We start from the raw sequence: 19,931 nt of genomic DNA on the forward strand, positions 1-19,931 counted from the left end.
AAGATACGTTTATGTTGCCATTAAATCTGACTAAACACAGAAACAAACACGTCCCAAACGCACCTTATCTTTTTCAGCGGAGTGGCCCGGCTCGGCCTATCAGATCACTGCTGAAGTCATCTGTTAACCAGGACCGCATCGATGGGATCATTTCACCGATAACAATCTTGGGAACATTTCTACTCGCAAAAAAAACCCTCCAGCAGATCGCTTCTCTGTGAGCGGGCACACGTGGACTCCCACAGGGAAAATGGAATTTCCTTCATGCTTTGTCACAGGCTTTAAAACTTAAAATCAGCATGCATCCACCGAGGGAAAGAGCAAAAAGGGGAAAAAAATCCTCCTCTCTGGACTTCTGTGGGTGTGCGCGCATCGAAAACGTTCACTTTACGAGTTATTTTAACCTCTCACCCACCTCTAAAACTTTATTTAAGACGAAGAGGGCAAATACACCGAGCGAAGGCTGTCGCTGTCACTTTATGTGTTTCAGAAATTGGAAACAAGTGTTTGACAAATCACTGAAAATCACGGCACATCACTGCCTTCTGTCAAGAGACACCTGGTGACACTGGTGATAAAAGTTTTTCTTTTTTCGTTTTTTTCCTTCTCCGCATTACAAACCGTATAATTACGGAACAATTTTAAGACTGTACTCTGAAATGAAAGCATTTAATTCTAAGGATGATTATTTTTTTTCAAATGACACACTCTTAGTTTTAATGTAACGATTCAATGCCTTGATTAGAGTTATTTCAAAAAAAATTCAGTATTTACATAATTTAATTTCTATAAATCCAAATCCTACTATTAAAAGTGTGTAAGTTTTCTACGTAATTCAGTGATGTTTTTCTTAATTTGCTGAATTTACAGAGGTGAAGCGGTCACAGTGCTCTTTTAGTTCAACTGGGGTAAACCTGCTGACTGGAGCTCTTCCAGTTCAAACTCTGCAAACTGGCCTGATTAGAAGGAGTTTAGCAGCTCTTGCCGGACTGGAGCCAAGCTGTGAAGCCTTTTCATGGATTATTTTCGTGGAATTAATCGTAAACGTAGGGTGTTGCCTGTCCTTGCAGGGCTGCAATGTTTTATATCCAAAGGGTCGCTTTAAGAAAGGCTGTGTGTACTTTTAGCATCACAATTGCTATTAAAAAAAAAAAGATTTTATTGTGAAAATTCATATCCTCCCTGTGGACAGTATATGGAAAGGTGAAAAGAGCAGCTGTACCCTGCTCGGGAAATGTTTGATTTGTTGTGTTCTTCAAACAAAAACTGTTTAAATAAAGTTTTAAATCGTCCAAAAATTTAGCAGTAATACTTTATTTTACATTATTTTAAAACAAGTGAACATATTTTCCTTGATTTGACCACACGACATCATACATGTCTCTGCTACTTTTCAAAGCGGAGAAAGTAGCTTTGAGTTTAGGCCCTACTTGTAACTTCACTCATTTGATTCTGGGGCACAATGAATGTAGCTGAATAGAATATTTTGATATATTGATAATGAGAAACTGTAGAATAACAGTACACAGCTATTTTAAGCACTTCTTTCTTTTGCCTTTTTACGTGAAACAACAAAATAATACAACAGGCTATCGCTATTATTTGATTGACACTGGGTTTTTTGTTTGTTTTTTGTTTTTCCTTTTTTTTTTTTTTTTTAAGTCATTGGCTTTCCCGGGCAAACACTCATCCCGGAAATGCAGCCAGCATCGCCCATGCGCGACCTGTATATTAATTATTAATCGCTTACAGCTGCTTACGGTTTACAGTTTGGCATGGGCACCAGCTCCTTAGCATACAGAAGACCTTTCCTGTGTCCCTTAATCAGGATTGTGTGTTTGTGCCCTAATTATTCATAATGGCCCGTGAGGGAGGAAAAAACAAAAAAGAAAAAACGAAAAAGAAAAAAAAAGAAGCAATGCTTTTAGGGCAAAGGGATTGGCAAAAAACAAAAAACAAAAAAAAAACAAAAAAACAAACACACCTTTGTAATTTAATAAATCTACGAAATTCATTTTTTTCTTCCCCCTCCATTCAGGCTCACGCGCCCAGAAGCAGCCATATGTGACTCATGGGTCTAAACTGTGTTGCTTGGCTTTATACCGTCACCAGTAAAATATTAATGCCGAACAGTCAAGCTGATGAAAAATCTGTTTAAAAATGGATGTTTTGTTTTGCCGTAGTCTGAAGTGAATATGTTTTGGGGGTGGTGGTTGGGTGGAGGTGTGTGTTGGGTGGAGGGCTTCATGTGGGGCTGAGTCGTGGTGGGAGGTAGGCTAATTGATGAAAGGGACGAGTGTGTTTTGCCCCAAAGCGAAGGAAGCAGTTCTCCTTTCCTTCACTGCCAAACACACTACATGCGACTCACATTTTCTCTCTCTCATCAGATCAAAGACTTGCAAAAGGTTCGAAAACAAACAGAAAAGTACGGCTCCAAGTCTGCCAGACTGAAGGAGCAGAAATGAGATTTTCGACGGAGGAACTTTTTTTTTTCCAGTGGAGTTTTATTGTTGTTGCTTTTGGTAACGTTAGAAAAATTATTGACTGATTGATGTTTTTTATTATTGTGCACGAGGTGAGATTTTGGATTTATTTGGGATTTAATCCAATAATCAAGTGTACACTTGCTACTTGGACTTGTATTTGTACTAAAAATAAACTGCAGGTCTTGTGTCCAGCGGAGAAACTTTTTCTTTTTTTTTTTTTACTTTTCTGCTAAACCTTTTTAAACATTATTACGTAATGATATTCTTCCAAATATGTTATTTTCATTTTGGGGTTGCGCGTGCAATAAAATCAAAAATATGTAGATATTTAGATATATCATTTAAATAATAATAATAATAATAATAATAATAATAATAATAATAATAATAATAATAATTTAAAATTAAAATGTGACAATAAAGTTAATAGTCACGGACTAATAAGACAGTCACGACATAGGTGGGCTCAGTCTGGTTGCAGGCTTTATCTCACGCATACCATACACAAATATTGCGTGCAGCGACAGCTCTGAGCCAATAGGCCTATTGGCTCAGAGCTGTCGCTGCACGCAATATTTGTGTATGGTTGCAGGTCGTTTTTTGCTCTGCCTCCTCACTGACTGGTCGTGTTCTTGTAGCTCGGTGTGAACTATGATGTGGAGACCATGAATGTGGGCCACAGCTGCCCCGAGGGCCGAGAGGAGGATACCGAGAGGCAGAGCCACTTTTCCTGCTCCTCGTGGGGAAAAGCTGAGTCTCTGAAGCTTCTTAGATCGACACCCTTAAACCAGCGGGTGCATTATGATTAAAATCTCTTCTATCTTCTATCAACTCTGTATATTTTTGACTGACATTATTTTTTGAGAGATTTTTCATATTGATTTGCACAGTTCCCCAAAATTAGCTAAATCTCATTAAATCGGGCCATAAGACTGCTGATGCAAGAAAATGAATGAAAGGCCATTTTGAGAGCAAAAACAGGCTACACTTTTGTTTGTGCTGGCTAATTGCAGTAATGTGGGAACCTGCAATTAATGGGTTTAACACCTAACAGATGGCTCCGTATTTACCTAAAGTAAATTTCCGATAATCCGCATGTATTTATTATTGCCTCCCATTAATAATGGAAGTCTAATCACACCCTGCTTCACTGCAGTGCCAGAATGGTGTAGCATGAAGGCCTTTATTGACCTTTTGCAGCTATTCCTTTACATTTTTAGCAGGTAGATTACATCACAGAAGAAAATTAAGTTTATGTGATACATTTGTTTCTAAATCACTGCTTTTTTTAATTAAAAGTGAACATGTGGCACTGCTCAACATTAAAATGTGAACTACATAATGAAAGGTGATTATGAAAACTCTTATTACTGTGTTCAGAAAATGATCAGATTATAATGTTAATGAAATTCTGCAGTTGTGAAACAAAGAAGAAGAAGGAAAAGAAGGAGAAGGAGAAGGGAAAATGCTGCTTTAACCTCTTGAATGGGGTTGGGAACATGATGTCAGACTTCTCCACATCCAAATTAACCTCCAGCCATGGGCATTGATTTGCAAATCACTGCCATGTAGACCTTCAGTCGCTCCCTATGCTATTCAGTGCATCTAAGTTCAACAAGCACTGCTGCTCACCTGCTACTGCCTTGACTGCTGCCAGCTGCCAATTAACACCTATGGCATGTTAATTAGGCCGCAGAGTATACCACTTCAGGAGACTTTTCAGACCCCTCACCACAAGTGCCTTTATTTTCACAAGAGCTCATGTTGCAATGTGCATATGCATCTTGCATGGGGAATCAGGAGGAAGCCGATGTGGGATTCGGCTGAGATGTTTAGCTGTGACATGTGGGGATCAGGTGAAGTTTGGGTTTAATTAAACTAGTTTACTGTTGTGGGCTATAGATTCATGTTTAAGGCAAGAACAAGCGGAAGGTAACTGAGTTAGACAGGTCATAAATTAATTAACAGTTTAAAGGATTATATAGTGAACGAACACATCAAATAGTAGAACCAAATTGATGTAAAATCAATCTAAAAGCTGAAATTCACCAGCTGAAAACAATGAAATGAAACATCTATTTATCCAGTATCCATGCTGTTCAGTTTCTGCTGCTCCCTCATACATGAGCACAGATGAGTAAGACAAACAAACCTTGAAAGTAATTAACAAATGGCTGGCTCTTCTCACGCACAACTAACCGTGATTCATCTCCACAAATCTGGAATCAGTCAGCTCTGAATAGCTTAAAGAACCTGCCCAAGTGAGTCCAGAGGTAGAGGAATGCCTCAGAAAATAAGACAAATGCACAACATGGCATCATTAGTGCCATAAGGGATACTAGAGGTGAAGTGGGTGTTTGGGGCCGGTGCAGGAGTGTGGGGACTGAGGAGCTGCTGTGTGTGTGAGTGCATGTGCTTGTCAGTGTGTATGTGTGTGATTGTGTGTATGCTGGGGATGTTGGTGGTGGGGTGATCATGAAACATTACTCAGAAAAGAAGAAAACCACCTAAAAGGCTTGAGAAACACAATGACACATCAAAAGCGAAAACCTGAAAACCTTGGCATAATAAGACTCATGAATGAGCTCTGATCCCAAAGGAACAATGTGTGTTCAAGTGTGTGTGTGTGTGTGAGTGTGAGTGTGATTAAGGTATTACTTAGGTTGTGTTGTTTCTCGTTTCTCCCTTCCTGGTTTTCTGTTTTCTGTATGTTTGTCACAGTTAAATGTTTTAAGCGAGAGCCACTATCCACACATGGCAAAAACACGGAAGATTGGTGAACCTTCCCTGGAGTGGCTGGCAGACCAAAATTACCTCAAGAAAACAGCAACAATTCAAAGGTCACAAAAGACCCCAAAACAAAAGTCAAAGAACTGCAGGCCTCACTTGCCTCTTCATCACTCCACCATAAGAAAAAGATGGGGCAAAAATGACTTGCATGGCAGAGTTCCGAGACAAAAACCACTGCAGAGCAAAAGGAACATAAAGACTCACCTCAGTTTTACTAGAAAACACCTTGATGAGCCCCAAGACTTTTGAGAAAATACTCTGTGGACTGATAAAACAAAAATTGAACTTTTTGGAATGTGTGTCCTATTACATTTGGCATAAAGGCACCACAGCATTTAAGAAAATGAACATCATACCAACAGTAAAATATGGTGGTGGTAGTGTGATGGTCTTGGGCTGTTTTGCTGTCTCAGGACCTGGAGGACTTGCTGTGGTAAATGGAACCATGCCTTCTGCTGTCTACCAAAACATCCTGAAGTCCTGACCCGAATCCGATTGAGATGGTAAATGGCCTGTATTTGTATAGCGCTTTACTAGTCCCTAAGGACCCCAAAGCGCTTTACACATTCAGTCATCCACCCATTCATACACTGGTGATGGCAAGCTACGTTGTAGCCACAGCCACCGAGAGAGGCGAGGCTGCCGAACACTGATGCCACCGGGCCCTCTGACCACCACCAGTATGCAATGGGTGAAGTAAAAAGGTGGTTCATGCTTGAGAACCCTCTATTGTGGCTGCATTAAAACAATCGCGCAAAGATGATTGGGCCAAAATTCCTCCAAAGTGCTGTAAAAGACTCATTGCCAGTCATTGCAAATGACTGCAGTTGTTGCTGCTAAGGGTTGCCCAACCAGTAATTAGATTTAGGGGGCAATCACCTTTTTACAGAGGACCATGTAGATTTCGATATTTTCCCCCTTAATAACAAACTTAATAAGTAACTGCAAATAGTTTTTACTTGTATTATATTTGTCTAACATTAAATTTTGTTTAATGATCTGGCAACACCTCTGCTGCTATGAGCTAAGCATGTTGGCAGTGTCACACAGCACAAAAATGAGTGTTTTGAATGATGCATGCATTCTTTTAGCATGTGGGATTATTTGTTGCTTTGGTGTTTGAAAGAGAGTAAAAATGGATACAATGAAATAGCAAATCTGTAAATGTTCTTTAATTATAGGGTTAAAGTTATAGTAAAAAATGAAAAATGATCTCTAACGAATAATAATGACTTGCGTGCTGGTACGCTGAATAAACACTTTTGATTAAACTTTGCAGCACCATATGCTATTGATAAGTAAATACAGAGCAATAAAGTACAGACGTGGAAGAGAAACAGAGTCATCTGGGTTCTGTATGCCCACACAGCGCTGCAGTCCATTAGCTGCGTGTGTGTGTGTATGTGTGTGTGTGTGTGTGTGTGTGTGTGTGTGTGTGTGTGTATGTGTGTGTGTGTGTGTGTGTGTGATAGCCCAGTCCTGCTTTCTTACTTCAGTTTTATGATTTGTCAACAAACAGTCTGTTCAGTGTCCACTGTTTCTGAGCTGACCCCACTCTGTATATTATGACATCATTTCCTTATTGTTAGGCAAGGTAAAGTGACACTGTGCCAGAAGTTAAGGGATACAATATAATTCGCTTTTCTAAACAACGAGAGGCCAGCTTTGTATAAGCAGAGTCTTTGGACTTGTAAAATAGAGAAAGTTGCTCAACAAATGGAGATTTGTTGAGGATACTAAAATTGTCAAATTGTTCTCAATGAAAAAGTCCTGAATGTGTTTACTGCATGTGTGAGTTACGTAGGTTGTAGTAATGCATTACTCAGGCTAACACAAGTCATGTACTGAATTGCTTTTAAACCACAGCACTTAAAGTGCATCTGAAGTCCTGTAGTGTCAGAACTACCTTAAACAAACAGGACTGTGGATCGGGAGAGCTGGTGCAACAGATTAAGGTCACACCATGTCAAATGTGTTGCATTTTTGAGGAAGTTGTCTTTACACCTTTGTTCTTTTATTTCATGTGATGTCAGTTTAGAAACAAGTGAAGAGAAAGCCTAAAAACTGAAAATAAAACAAGAAGACCCAAGTCTCTCACAGGCACCCGCTTCTCTGTTTTTACTTGATCAGCAAGTTAAATATCTGCTGGCTTCATCGATGCAAGTGGCTTTGTAAAAATGGGTCTGAAAGTTGTGTATTACAGTTTTTAATTGAAGATAGCACACAAACCTTAAAACAAACAGTACACAATAAAAGGAGATCACAAGCTTCAAAAACCATACAATTCAAAGAGTCAATATGTCACCATTCAATACTCCAATGACTGAAGGGAAGTAGAGCAGAAAAATATTAGTAAACTGCGGTGAAGTGGAAGAACCTTTTCAAAGACAAAAATGGAAAGAATAATAAAAAAAACCCAACAAAAAACATTACTTAAAATTCTAAAATGTCAAAGACTAAGTCAGGGGTGTCAAACATAAGGCCCAGGGACCAAAGATTCAATCTGGCCAACAGGACATCTTTGAAAGATGTGACAAGGAGCCTAGATTTTGAACTTTTAACTCTAAACTGGTGAAAAGGTGATGACAGAGACCTCTTCAATGGCATCATATTGCCCAAAGTAACAAAGTAATAGATAATCAATTAAATTACAGAATAATTCCTGTTTTACAGCATCTACAATAGAAATGTCTTAAGTGTATTTTTTTAATGGTCAAGAGTAAAAAACTAAAGCCAAAAAACTAACCACTGTAAATTAATGTTGACGTTTTTATATAAGGATAACTGAGAGATTTGATGTGTGATTAAACATCTGAACACTGTCCCTGGTCTAAGTGATGTCTCCATTAATACCTCTGCTTTTTGTCTGTATGTGCTGTCTCATAATATTTTAAATTAGTTGTATTTATTTATTTAGTGCAAAATCAAAATGACAACAGTCACATCATAGCTTTATTTGTATGGTAAAGACAGTACACAAAACCTCAACAACGAAATGTCTATATGAGCAAGCACTTGGCAACAGGGGGAAAGAAAAACTCCCTTTAAACAGGAAGAAACCTGCAGCAGAACCAGGATCAGGGAGGGGGAGCCATCTGCCCTAATGGAAAAGGAGGGAGAGAGACAAAACAAAAGAAATGCTGTGGAAGAGAGCAAGAGTTTAAGATAATACTCAAAATATCAAGAAATGTGGTTCTGAATGCAATCAAAAAACTATAAAATGCTACAGTTTATAAACTAAGATTGTTAGACCTTCTGGCCTTTGACTCCTTAGCAGAGTTTTAAAACCTAAGGTCCCTAAAAATAAAGATCAAATCATCTATACGGACCATTAATTGATCTGGATGCCAGGGCAGCCAGTAGGACTCAGGCCTTACCCTAGCAGTGCAAAAAAAAAAAAAAAGGGGGGGGGGCACAACCCAAAAAACAGAGCTGGAGCTGGACTCCAGCTCTAACTGAACTTTAAGAGTGTGCTCTTCTAATGCTACAGCTAGCAATTTGGGTAATTACCAATAGGATTTTAGTAACTCTATATCTCATTTACCTCTAAAAAGGTGCACGTTGGTATAAAGTAATGTTCATAAGTTTAGGAATCCCTAAAAAAAAAAACACAAGTTGGATTTTTACCACATTTGGTTCTGATATTATTAATACCCTTATTTTCCTTAGATTGTTGTTATTGTTACTTAACACGATGAAAGGTTGAAAAATTGGTTTATGTTACGGTCTGAGATCTGACAGGGTGCATGGAGTGGAGTTTCCACGTATAAACACACACACACACACACACACACATCTCAAAAGCACAGGACTGGGGACTTAAGTGGCAAACACTCTGCAGGCCTGCCCAATTTTCAAGGCGATTTCCTAACTTGAGAAAGAGCGGGCTGTGAATAATTGTGGCTCTCTTCATGCTTGTGATAATAATGTTATTCTAAAGGGGTGAAAGTGGTACGAATGGTGGAAAATAAATGCTTAAGAGGAGAAAAAAGGGAGAAAATAGGATATGTAAGAAACCACACATTCCAACTTGCTGCCAAATTACTCCTTTATCGTGGTGTTTCATTTACTCCGACAATTAGAGCGATGGAGGGACTTTGGTAACACCACACTCCTTCTCAACGACATCGACCATGTGTTGAGGAACGCTGATAAACTCTGGTATTTTTTTACTTATTTATTTGTTGAGCCCCCACCTTTCTGATAAATTGGGTCATTGAAACCCAGACACCGAAACACTGTCATAGAGAAGAGCTAATTATTTGTCTAAAAGTGGCTTCTTAATGCTTCTTAACTTGGGTTCACTTTAAAATGCTAGCTGGTTGCTTGTTTTCTATAAACTAGTTTGTTTTGGGGTTTTATTTTGGGGGGGGGGGGGGTGATTGATCACTAGGCGTAGCTGTAAGTCAGATGGTCACGACAAAAAACAATCAATTTCTATGTTTTCATGGACACCTGCAACCTCTTGACTTTTTCCATTTATAGTTGCCTTGTTTTCGGCCAAACACCCGACCCCATTGTGATCTGGATGTGTGTGTATTTTTCTAGTTTGTTCTGCCACCTGCCAGCTATTTTTCACCAGGGCTGTTTAGCCAAAATGCTGGAAAGTTGTTCACAGATAGTATCACACACAGACGTAGCGTCCGAGCCTGAAATGTAAAACCAACACAGAAATGGCTTAAACCTTGTCACATCTGGCTTAACGTGAGGTGAAACCATAAATCAAGCCGAAGAACAAAAGCTTTTATTTGAAATTAGCAGAACTAAACAAAGTTAGGTCAGTCAGTAGTGCTGGTATGTTTGCATGTGTTCTAGTGTGGTGAGTGAGGTGTTGTTTGGGTAAAAAGAAAAACAAAATAGTTCTACAGCACATGGCAATCAGTAGCAGAGCTGTTCTCCTCTCCGAGGGAGCAAGTGGAGTGAGCTTTTCTGCTGGGGAACACTGGGCCTAATCACTGATCACTATAATACCACAGCTACTGAGTACCTGCAACACAAAACATTCAAAAACAACCTGCCAGCCCAGCTGCCAAAAGAGGCAGGGTCCTCATAACCTGCATTATTTTCAGTAGTCAGCAGGGGGCGATACCTGTGGCTTGCAGCTGTGGGAAAACGACTGTGTGACTGTAAACATTTTTTTGGATGAAGTTCATGGGTCAGTCACTCATTTCACGACATACTGACTGACACTTTAAGGCAATTTTGTAAACTTTGCTAATTTTGAGTTTCAGAAAAGATCATTATCAGGTGTGTGTTCAATGGCTAACAACATGTGACTGGCAAACTGGCAGCCAATGACTGCGTGGTTTAACAGTCGGCCCACTCCTTTGCTCATCACCTCCAGTTTCAAAACACCAAGATGACAGTGGTTAAGGTGTTCACCTTCAGACTTCAGAATGGGACTTCACAAACCAGTGGGGGCAGTCATAGTAAGAAAGACAAACTTTATGCTGTCTATCAGTACAACACAGAGCCACTCCATGAGTTTGCAGCCTATAGCAATACGTAGAGGGTCATTCCATGAAAAATCAGCTGACCTCTCAGAATTAGCTGGTATTTATTTGTACAGTAAGTTTAGTATATTCATTAAAGCCATGCAAAATAATACCTTCATGTACATGTACAACAGCTTCATAATGAATTTCTAGCTAGGACAAGGACACTTTGCAGTAGCTTAAATAACTGGCACTGCATCCAAAACTTGCAGTTTGTTCACATATCTTTGTTTTTCTTCTTCTGAGAGATGATCTAAATACTGGTGACCTGAAACAGACAGAAAACTGAAAAGTCTGAGCTGTATTTCTTTGTCTATTGTTCTTCACTGGTCTTTATGTCTGAATGTTGTTTAGACTTTGTGATACTTAGTAATCATGTTACAGCTACAATTACATTGTTACTTGTACTACAAAGATTCTTCAATTATGGGTAGACAGAAAACAAAAAAAAACATGCCCTTCTCTTCCTGCTCTTGCATTACAAACTGCCGATTTCAGTTTGTGTGCAGAGAGGAGTAAAAGGGTAGTGTACATATTGTGAGGAGTGGACATAGGGATATTGCTTTTATTTTTATTGCATAAAAGGACAAAGGGGTAATGGTAAAGTACAAACTGTATCCAGTTTAGAAACAAGTGCTTTAAACTGCAAACACAACATTGTGCCTTTGCAAACACCTGCACAGACAGCATGCTAATGCAAGACTAACAAAGAACCCAGAGTGAGTGCATGCTGACACCAACCAGCAGCCAGAGCTGCACCTTCAACAGGTAACAAAGGCAGTGATTAGCAGTCAGTGTAGCATTGTCCATTTCCACCTGTTCATGTTTCTACTGCAGAATCACTGTGACGATCACTTTGAAGTCTCTTTGGGCTGGCTTCCATCTTTGCTTTGTGTTGTCAGCTATGTGTTTATACTCAAACCATAAAATAAAATTGTATGTATGTCCTCATCAGAATAGAGATTTATTTCAGTGTGTGACTGTCACCCATGGTTTGTATTGTAAATTGGTAGTTTGTGATAATGTATTTCAAAGCTGTGCTATTGAGTAATGCAAAAGTGCAAAAGAGTAATGAGAAGCGTAGCAAATTCTTGTCTATGGCAGGTAATATAATGCATAATCTTTTTAATAAACTGGCTAATTACAGATGACACACCAACAAGACTGATAAGACAATGAGAATAATACATGTAAGACTGACAAATAAAGGTACAAATGACTCATTAGGCATCCTCCATGTCACCTGACCCATCTGACAAAAAATAAATAAAGATTGTTACAGGAAAAATGATTCTATGTTTCTTTACCTTCTTTTAAATGTGCAAGCATGCCCTTTTGTCTATGGTTAGATTAGTTTAGAATTATCTTTTTAGACTTTCTCAGCAAAGACATATTGTTTTGGGACATATTGTTTTAGATTGTTTTATCTCTCACAGCTTTCTCCCAGCTCTCTGCTGACGAGACTAGCGCCACATATGGAGTTGTTTATTTTATCTGTTTTGTATTTTCTTATCCTGTTCTCACTGTCTTTCCTATAAAAAGTGCCCAGCCTTTGTACACGTTGTGAGTTGTTCTGAACAGCTTACCCGTGTGCACGTTAAAGCATAAAAAGTGATCTTGTCTCATTGTGTCTTTATTTCTCCTGGGTCTTTTACAGAGTTTTCCCCCAACATTTCTTGGTCCTTCGAGCCGGATCGCCTCCATCGTGTCCCATCTCCGTGACCAGTCCACGTTGTTCGTCTGTCGACAGCTCACACACCAGGTGTGTGATAAAAGTCCAAGAGCGTTTAAATTCGGGTCTTGGCCAACGTCTTAGAAAGCGACCCACGGTGGTGGGACCCGATCGAGGTGGACCAGACCCGGCGACACTGACCAGGTAGATACAGACACACTGACACAATCTTGCGTAAAAGCGCATTTTGAATTCAGGGAATTTAAAATAGCGGAAGTAGCTCGTCGACTGGTAGCTCTGGGAGCTCGTCGACTGGTAGCGTAGCTCGTCGACTGGTAGCTCTGGGAGCTCGTCGACTGGTAGCTTTGGAGCTCTGGGTAGCTCCCCCAGCTGGGTCTAGACTGGGTCTAGGGAGTAAGTAGCTCTGGGAGCTCCCCTTATCATAAGGGTTCTGGTCGCGCGCGCGTCGAAGCTGTGAATGTGTGTGTGTGTGTGTATTGTTTTAATTAACGGAGCAAGCTGAATTTTCACGGTCCAATAAGAGACTGAGCTGCTCCTACTGTGTTTTTCTTTTACTGCTATTCACTGACGTGCTGGTGAGTTGAGAGAACGGTCGAGTTCCGTCTCGTAAAGTTCACACCGCTTTTGGAAATAGTCCGAAAGTAGAAGGGCGTGTGAGCAACCACTCTCGTCTCTAATACCAGCGAAGGTGATAGCAGCTGTATCGTGTATATATTACTTAAACAAAAATAAGTAAATACATAAATAAGATGGGTAATCAAGCAAGTGAAATTAAAACTCACTCCTGCTGACGAGCAGTGGTGAGAAAAGAAAAGTCCAGACGCCGGACAAAAACAGTGTCTGTAAACTGAGAGATTTAAGAAAACAAAATATAAACAGTCAGAAGAACAGAACTCAACTGCCAGTTTAGTAAAACCAGAAGACGAGACACTGTGCAGTTCCCACAATCCTTTTAGTAAACCATCACTCACTCCTGCAGCCGCATCTGCAGCAACACCCGCAGCAACACCCATATCAGGAAGAACATAATAATCCCTTATTAAGTGAAAACTAGAGATCACAGTAGTTTTGTAGTAGTTTAAAAGGGTTGAAAACAGACCCCACTGAGTAGATATAAATATAAAAGGTACGAAATAAAGATGAACAAAGGGAAAGTTACAGTAGAAATTATCTTTAGAGTATTTGAAATTAATAATAGCAAGGATAACAACCTGTAAAGTGATATTATCAATGAAACACAGTTGGCATGATGACCATGCCCAGCATGTATAAAATGAATATAAAGCAAATAATTCACACGAAAATATTTTAATAAAATAAATAAGGTATATTAAGGCTGTGTCATTGTTCAGCCAAGGACAGTGTGTGAAAAGGTAACTGTCTCCACCCTGGGAAAAGGATGATTCTGCAGGTCATCTGAAGCCCTTGATGGATACAAAATAAAATATAAATAATATATTATAATAGAACTGCCTGGTCCGCCATGCAACAGAGAGAACAAATGTGACCGCAGATTGGATGAATTCTAAATTATCTGTTTGCTGAATAAGATGATCCTAACTAACAAATTGGCTCAGTAGTAGTATAATGGTACACACTGATAAAATATTATAATATGCTATTGCTGTTATATAAGACAAAGAGGATAATATTAACAATGACATAATATTAATATGAAGAGGCACCTTAATCGGTTATGATGTGAGGTGGATAATTGTTAAGCAGTAGTCTGCATCAAGCTTAAGGTTTGCTGAAACTCAGTGTAATGACATGTGAGATGAAGACAATACAGAGAATAACTAAACTAATGAAGTGCATAGAGGCACTTGACCAGCTTGAAACCTATCATCCTAGAATGACACATTGCTGAGATATAGAGCACACCTATAATAACAACCAATAAGCAAAACCCTGTAGACAACAGCTACAACTACAGGATTGAGAAGCTGAATTAAATATGTAGACACTGCTAAGCTGATGAGCATGTTACACATTTTCTTTTCTTTTTATTTGTTTCTTTTAGAGCAGAAGCTGCTGTAACACACCCAAAGAAAGACTCTAGGTCTGACCAACCGTTTCAGTCATGGGCAAAAAGATGTCAGTCAATAAAATTCTAAAAGATAATTTATTGACAAAAAATATATCAAGAGATAAAAGATAAAACAGTCCAGTGTCCCACTTAAGAATTGTATAAAAACACACAGTCCCAAGGCCAGAGCCAGCTATGCCACACAGCCAAGTTGCACTCCACATGTTGCCTTTAACAGGGTTAGAAGTTGTCCTTGGAGACCCACCACCCTGCAAGCATATAGTCAGTGGTCACTCAAGCCTCTGCAACTCTGCTGCCTTTAGGCTGTGGCATATAATAGGCCCTGGCCTGCACAGAGAGACAAAACGACACACTTAATATAAAATTCATAGGGCAAAACCCATCCATCCCAAACATATCTGATTTCATCACATTACATACCTGCACAGAGAGACAAAACAACACAGCAGTGTTTGTAGTGTGGGCTATAAGTAGACCAGTGTATCAGTGCAATCAAGTACACCTGCCTCTAATTAGTCCAACCCCATTCCAGCCATTGGCTCACCAAAAATGTGACACACACAAAACCACTCCCAACCCAGTGCAACTTCACACAATAATATGGAGCTGAATTAACACAGGCACATTAGTCTACCATGTTACAAGCTGCATGCTATTACAAGCCAACATATGCAGACTTCTGCCTTGTTCGGGTGGCAGCATTTTTCTTTTTTCTTTTGTGTCCTGACACGTTTATGTTTTTTGTTTTTGTTTGATTATTTTGTTGGTTTTGGAAACGAATTTAAACGAACTTGTGACAATACTTGAGAATCACAGTGACACATAGTGATTAGGCATATGATTGAAAAATGCCTAGGTTTAGAGCTGTGAGCTATGAGCTGTGAGCAATGCAAAGTTAAATATATATATATTTGTATAAATGGGAAACAACCCTAACTTGAAAGTTTGAAATGTGTGAGATCCATGAATTGTTTGAAGAACTAGAAATTATCTAAAAATGCCTTAAGTGAAAATGTAGAGTTGCATCTATTCTCCCAAACCAAAAAAAAAAAAAAAAAAAGAGGAGAAGAAGCATTCTGTAACTTAGAAATAAGGCTGACGTGTTGACAACAGACTAAAACACAAATTCGCAGGTGGCTATCAGGAACAAAGAGGCGAGCAAAGTCACAAACACCAAGGCTGCAGACAGCCACGCAGAAACAGCAGATAACATAGAGACAACGCCTGCTAGAACTGTGGAGAGGAAGGTCACTTCACACGAGATTGTAGGAGTAGGCCACAGAGAAATAATGCAAAACAGTTTTGAGGCAGCCACTTAAGAACTTACAGTTTTCAAAGGACAAATTAGTTGTAAAGTCAGCATTCAGGCCACACAACTGTACAACAATTAACTGCCCCTTTAGAACTAGTACATACAGCAAGTGGCTGTATGTACTAAAATGCATATATGACCCGCCACATCCACTTTCCAGAAACCGACCGAGTATCACAACATTCTGAGATTTAAACAAACTCCAGGCCCAGATCCACCTTATGGTCAGCAAGTGTGGAGCTAGGAGAACAGCATTTGACCCTACAGCACAGGCCGAAATTGTGTAGGTTACGCAGTAACCACAGATAGTAGGATAATAGAAGCAAAACCACTTTCTTCTTCATATTCTGCACAGAGCGCTGAGCTGATAGCTGTGATTCGCGCATGTGAAATACACAAAGACAAACTAATAAACATACATACAGACAGCCAGTAATAAACATACATACAGACAGCCAGTATGTTTTCTCTGCTGTGCATCATTTTGCAAAGAAAATTGGCAAAACAGAGGAATGATTACATCAACCAGAAAACCAGTCCAGCATGCTAACCTCTTACAACGCCTACTGACTCTTTCATTACTACAGGCAACAATTCTCCTGACAGAGCAGCAAAATAGGCGGCACAAATGACAAACATCACATTGATGGCAGTAAACACACATCAGATTCCACTGGATGTGTTGAAAAATGAACAAAAAACAGCAAGCACAGCAGAGCAGGCAAAATGGCTAAAACATGGTGCAGTTCTGAAAAACGACTTAATGATGCGTTATGGCAAGCCAGTGTTGCCAAAATCCCTCCACAAAACGGCCGCATTTGTCAACGGGGGGACTGACCAGTATTGTCAACTCTCATTTCTACAGTGGTTATAGATGTATTCTCAAAGTGGCCAGAAATCTACCCAGTGAAAAAGGCAGATGAAATGTCAGTAGCAAAATGTATGTCTAAGTTGTAGGAAAATAAAGAGATGATTGTAAATAACGAAGAATGTAATGATGTCTATCAAGTGTCTTGCAGATTACAGCCCGGTGACTGGGTTCTGATCAAGGTGCTCCAAAGGAAAAACTGGAGCACACCCAGGTGGGAGGGGCCATACCAAGTCCTCCTCACTACACCGACCGCTTGCAAAATTGCGGAACGACCATCCTGGATCCATCAGAGTCACTGCAGGCGAGTAAGTGAAGCCATCTAAACACAGCTGACAGCAGGCTTGCCCACTTGTTGTGATCTCGCCCGGTGGAGGGGTCAGCTTTCCTGGCCGGGGGGTCTACTCGCGACAGGAGGGTGTGTCCCGTCGTCATGAGGTGGTGGCTCTTAATAACTGCAGTGGCCCTGACCATGGCCGGGCTCCTCATCTTTGCTTCCGTGAGGGACAACAAGTCACGCAATATGAAGAAAAGGCAGACACTGTATGACAAAGGACAGTACACCAAGTTTCCCCATGGCTACGCCACTAACTTTTGGTGGCAGTTTATGAACACTACAGCTCACTGGAATAATAAAACTGACTGCTATGCATGTACCCATATGCCCCTATCCTCGCAGACGTCTGGCCTGTGGCCGTACAGCATACCTGAAGATCGCAGTTGGTGTCTGTTGGGCCTGGCAACACATCCAGGCTACGGTACTCTTTGGTCCAAGGCCAACTACAGCATCCCAGCAAAAGCAACCTGGAGGTCATCATCACCCACAAATGTGAACTGTTCCGGACAGACCAACCTGCTGACCTGGCCCCAAGTCTCAGACCCACTGCCTGATGTAATTCTACTGAACAAGCTGAACGCAGCGCAACTGCCAGTATGTGTGATGAACAATGGATCGCGGGCAGTGGGGGAGCTGCCTACTCACCTATCTACCGGATGCCACTACAAACAAAGACTCAGTACCAGACAGGATGTGCACGGACGGCACCAAGCAGTAAAGGAACCAGAGTTTCGCATCTGAGGAGGAGTGAAATTCTTACAGAGCTTGATCCCCGGCATTGGAGCTGCCGAGGTGCGGGATCATGTGGAGATCAACCGATATGCTCTGCTACGACGCATCAACTTTGACAAAGACCCTGGGACCGGCTTTAGCAGGAGAACAGAAGGCCATCAGAACGATGGTGCTGCAGAACAGACTGACTCTAGACCTGCTAACAGCATCACAAGGAGGAGTTTGTAAGCGGAGACATTTATGAAGCTTTGCAGAATTTGACCATTCTGCAGAAATATGTCACTGACCACACATCTGGAGCAGCTACACCGCCATGTCTAAGAGTAATGATTTCAAAGATGATAACAACTACAATGACTGCTTATGTTGCCATGCCTCAAGAAGAACAGCATCCCGTTGCAATTCTGTTAGAGGAGAACTTGTAATAACTGCTAATGAATGACGTGGTGATTAAAAATGACTTGTCAAGTGATCATGCACTGATTAACACATTAGTAGTTTATGCAGGTACAATATAAGGTTTTCATCATTTTAAACATAAGGTTTTCATCCTTTTATTTTTTGTAGTTTTCGTTTTAAATATAAGGTTTTTATCCTTTATTTTTTGTAGTTTAGTTTTATTATTTTTTCTTGTTTATTCCACTTGTTATTTCATTTACTATGATTTTCATTTACTATGATTTTCTTTGTTCTTTTTATTATTTTATTTTGTTTTATTCTTTAGACCAAATGATTTCCATTTCTGCTATGCTGACATTTTGAAAATTAAAAAATTGCTTAAGATACTTAATAAATAACCTTCACAGACAATTGTTGTATACATTTAAAATAAGTTAAAACAGGAGGGAATGTTACAGGAAAAATGATTCTATGTTTCTTTACCTTCTTTTAAATGTGCAAGCATGCCCTTTTGTCTATGGTTAGATTAGTTTAGAATTATCTTTTTAGACTTTCTCAGCAAAGACATATTGTTTTGGGACATATTGTTTTAGATTGTTTTATCTCTCACAGCTTTCTCCCAGCTCTCTGCTGACGAGACTGGCGCCACATATGGAGTTGTTTATTTTATCTGTTTTGTATTTTCTTATCCTGTTCTCACTGTCTTTCCTATAAAAAGTGCCCAGCCTCTGTACACGTTGTGAGTTGTTCTGAACAGCTTACCCGTGTGCACGTTAAAGCATAAAAAGTGATCTTGTCTCATTGTGTCTTTATTTCTCCTGGGTCTTTTACAGAGTTTTCCCCCAACAAAGATGTATGACAGATTTCATAATGGAAAAAAAAAAGATTCGTCTGCACAAGTATTTGCTATTAGTTCCTGCTCATTGTTTCACTAAGTGGACACAACTGTGTGTTGGACTTTGTGTGGGTCGGTGTGTTTGAAAAGGATGAGAGGAGGCATTTGTGTACACTTTCAATGTTTTGTCTGGGGTTTGAGTGCCCAGGCTATTCTTCCAATCTGTGTGTGTGTGCGTGTGTGTGAGAGCGAGACAGAGAGTGAGAGAGAGCGATACCCTAGAGAGTGCTCTACACACTCTCTGTGTATGAAATGAATAATGCATCCGGAGATTCTTTTCCTTTCGCTCTTCTCTCGTTTCCTATCCTCATCTCCGTCACTCGCCTTAATCCCCAATCTTTCAATCATGCGCTTGTTTGTCTAATATTCACCTATAGTTACATGACCCATGTTCTCGTGTCTCATCCTCTGCCATCAATCTACATCATCGCCTTCTCTCACTCCCCCGTGCTCTCCTCCCTCTGTCAGTCAGCCCCTCCCAAGACTACTCATGCATAAGGCAGTGGGGTGAAAATGCTATGCTCTCGGCGCAGCTTCTGCACGCAACAGTGCTAGGATCGTGTGAGAAGGCTGGCAGACGTGATGCAGCCCCACATGGCTGTGCATGGAGCAACAGAAAAGAGAAGCAGTGCAGAGGGGAGGGGTGTAATAATAAAAAGAAAACCTCCGTGGTCGCCGTTATCCACAGCCAGGGGTCTCAGCTCAGCCGAAACCATGGCAACGTTTCACACTGATGAGATTTTTTCATTTGCCACCTTCAGGGTCAATCAAGCAGGTCAAGGTGAAATGGCTGGCACTCACGCAATGCCACTCTTAAAGGGAGGGAGGGAGGGAAGGGGAGAGTGGACTGACAGAATGCACTGAGAAAACAAAG

General features: G+C 40.2%; 1 long non-coding RNA gene across 1 annotated transcript; it reads left to right on the forward strand.

The window, feature by feature from the left end:
* The first annotated feature begins 16,634 nt into the window (after nt 1–16,634).
* On the forward strand, nt 16,635–18,953 carry LOC146706151 (uncharacterized). Its single transcript, XR_014921452.1, has 2 exons — nt 16,635–18,282; nt 18,350–18,953. It is a non-coding gene; the product is annotated as an uncharacterized LOC146706151 (long non-coding RNA).
* The last annotated feature ends 978 nt before the right edge of the window (nt 18,954–19,931 follow it).

The sequence above is a fragment of the Copadichromis virginalis genome, linkage group LG7, assembly GCF_057382275.1.
Source record: "Copadichromis virginalis isolate Kocher_CV1m ecotype Utaka linkage group LG7, C_Virginalis_male_GT1.1, whole genome shotgun sequence".
Classification (NCBI taxonomy): Eukaryota; Metazoa; Chordata; class Actinopteri; order Cichliformes; family Cichlidae; genus Copadichromis; species Copadichromis virginalis.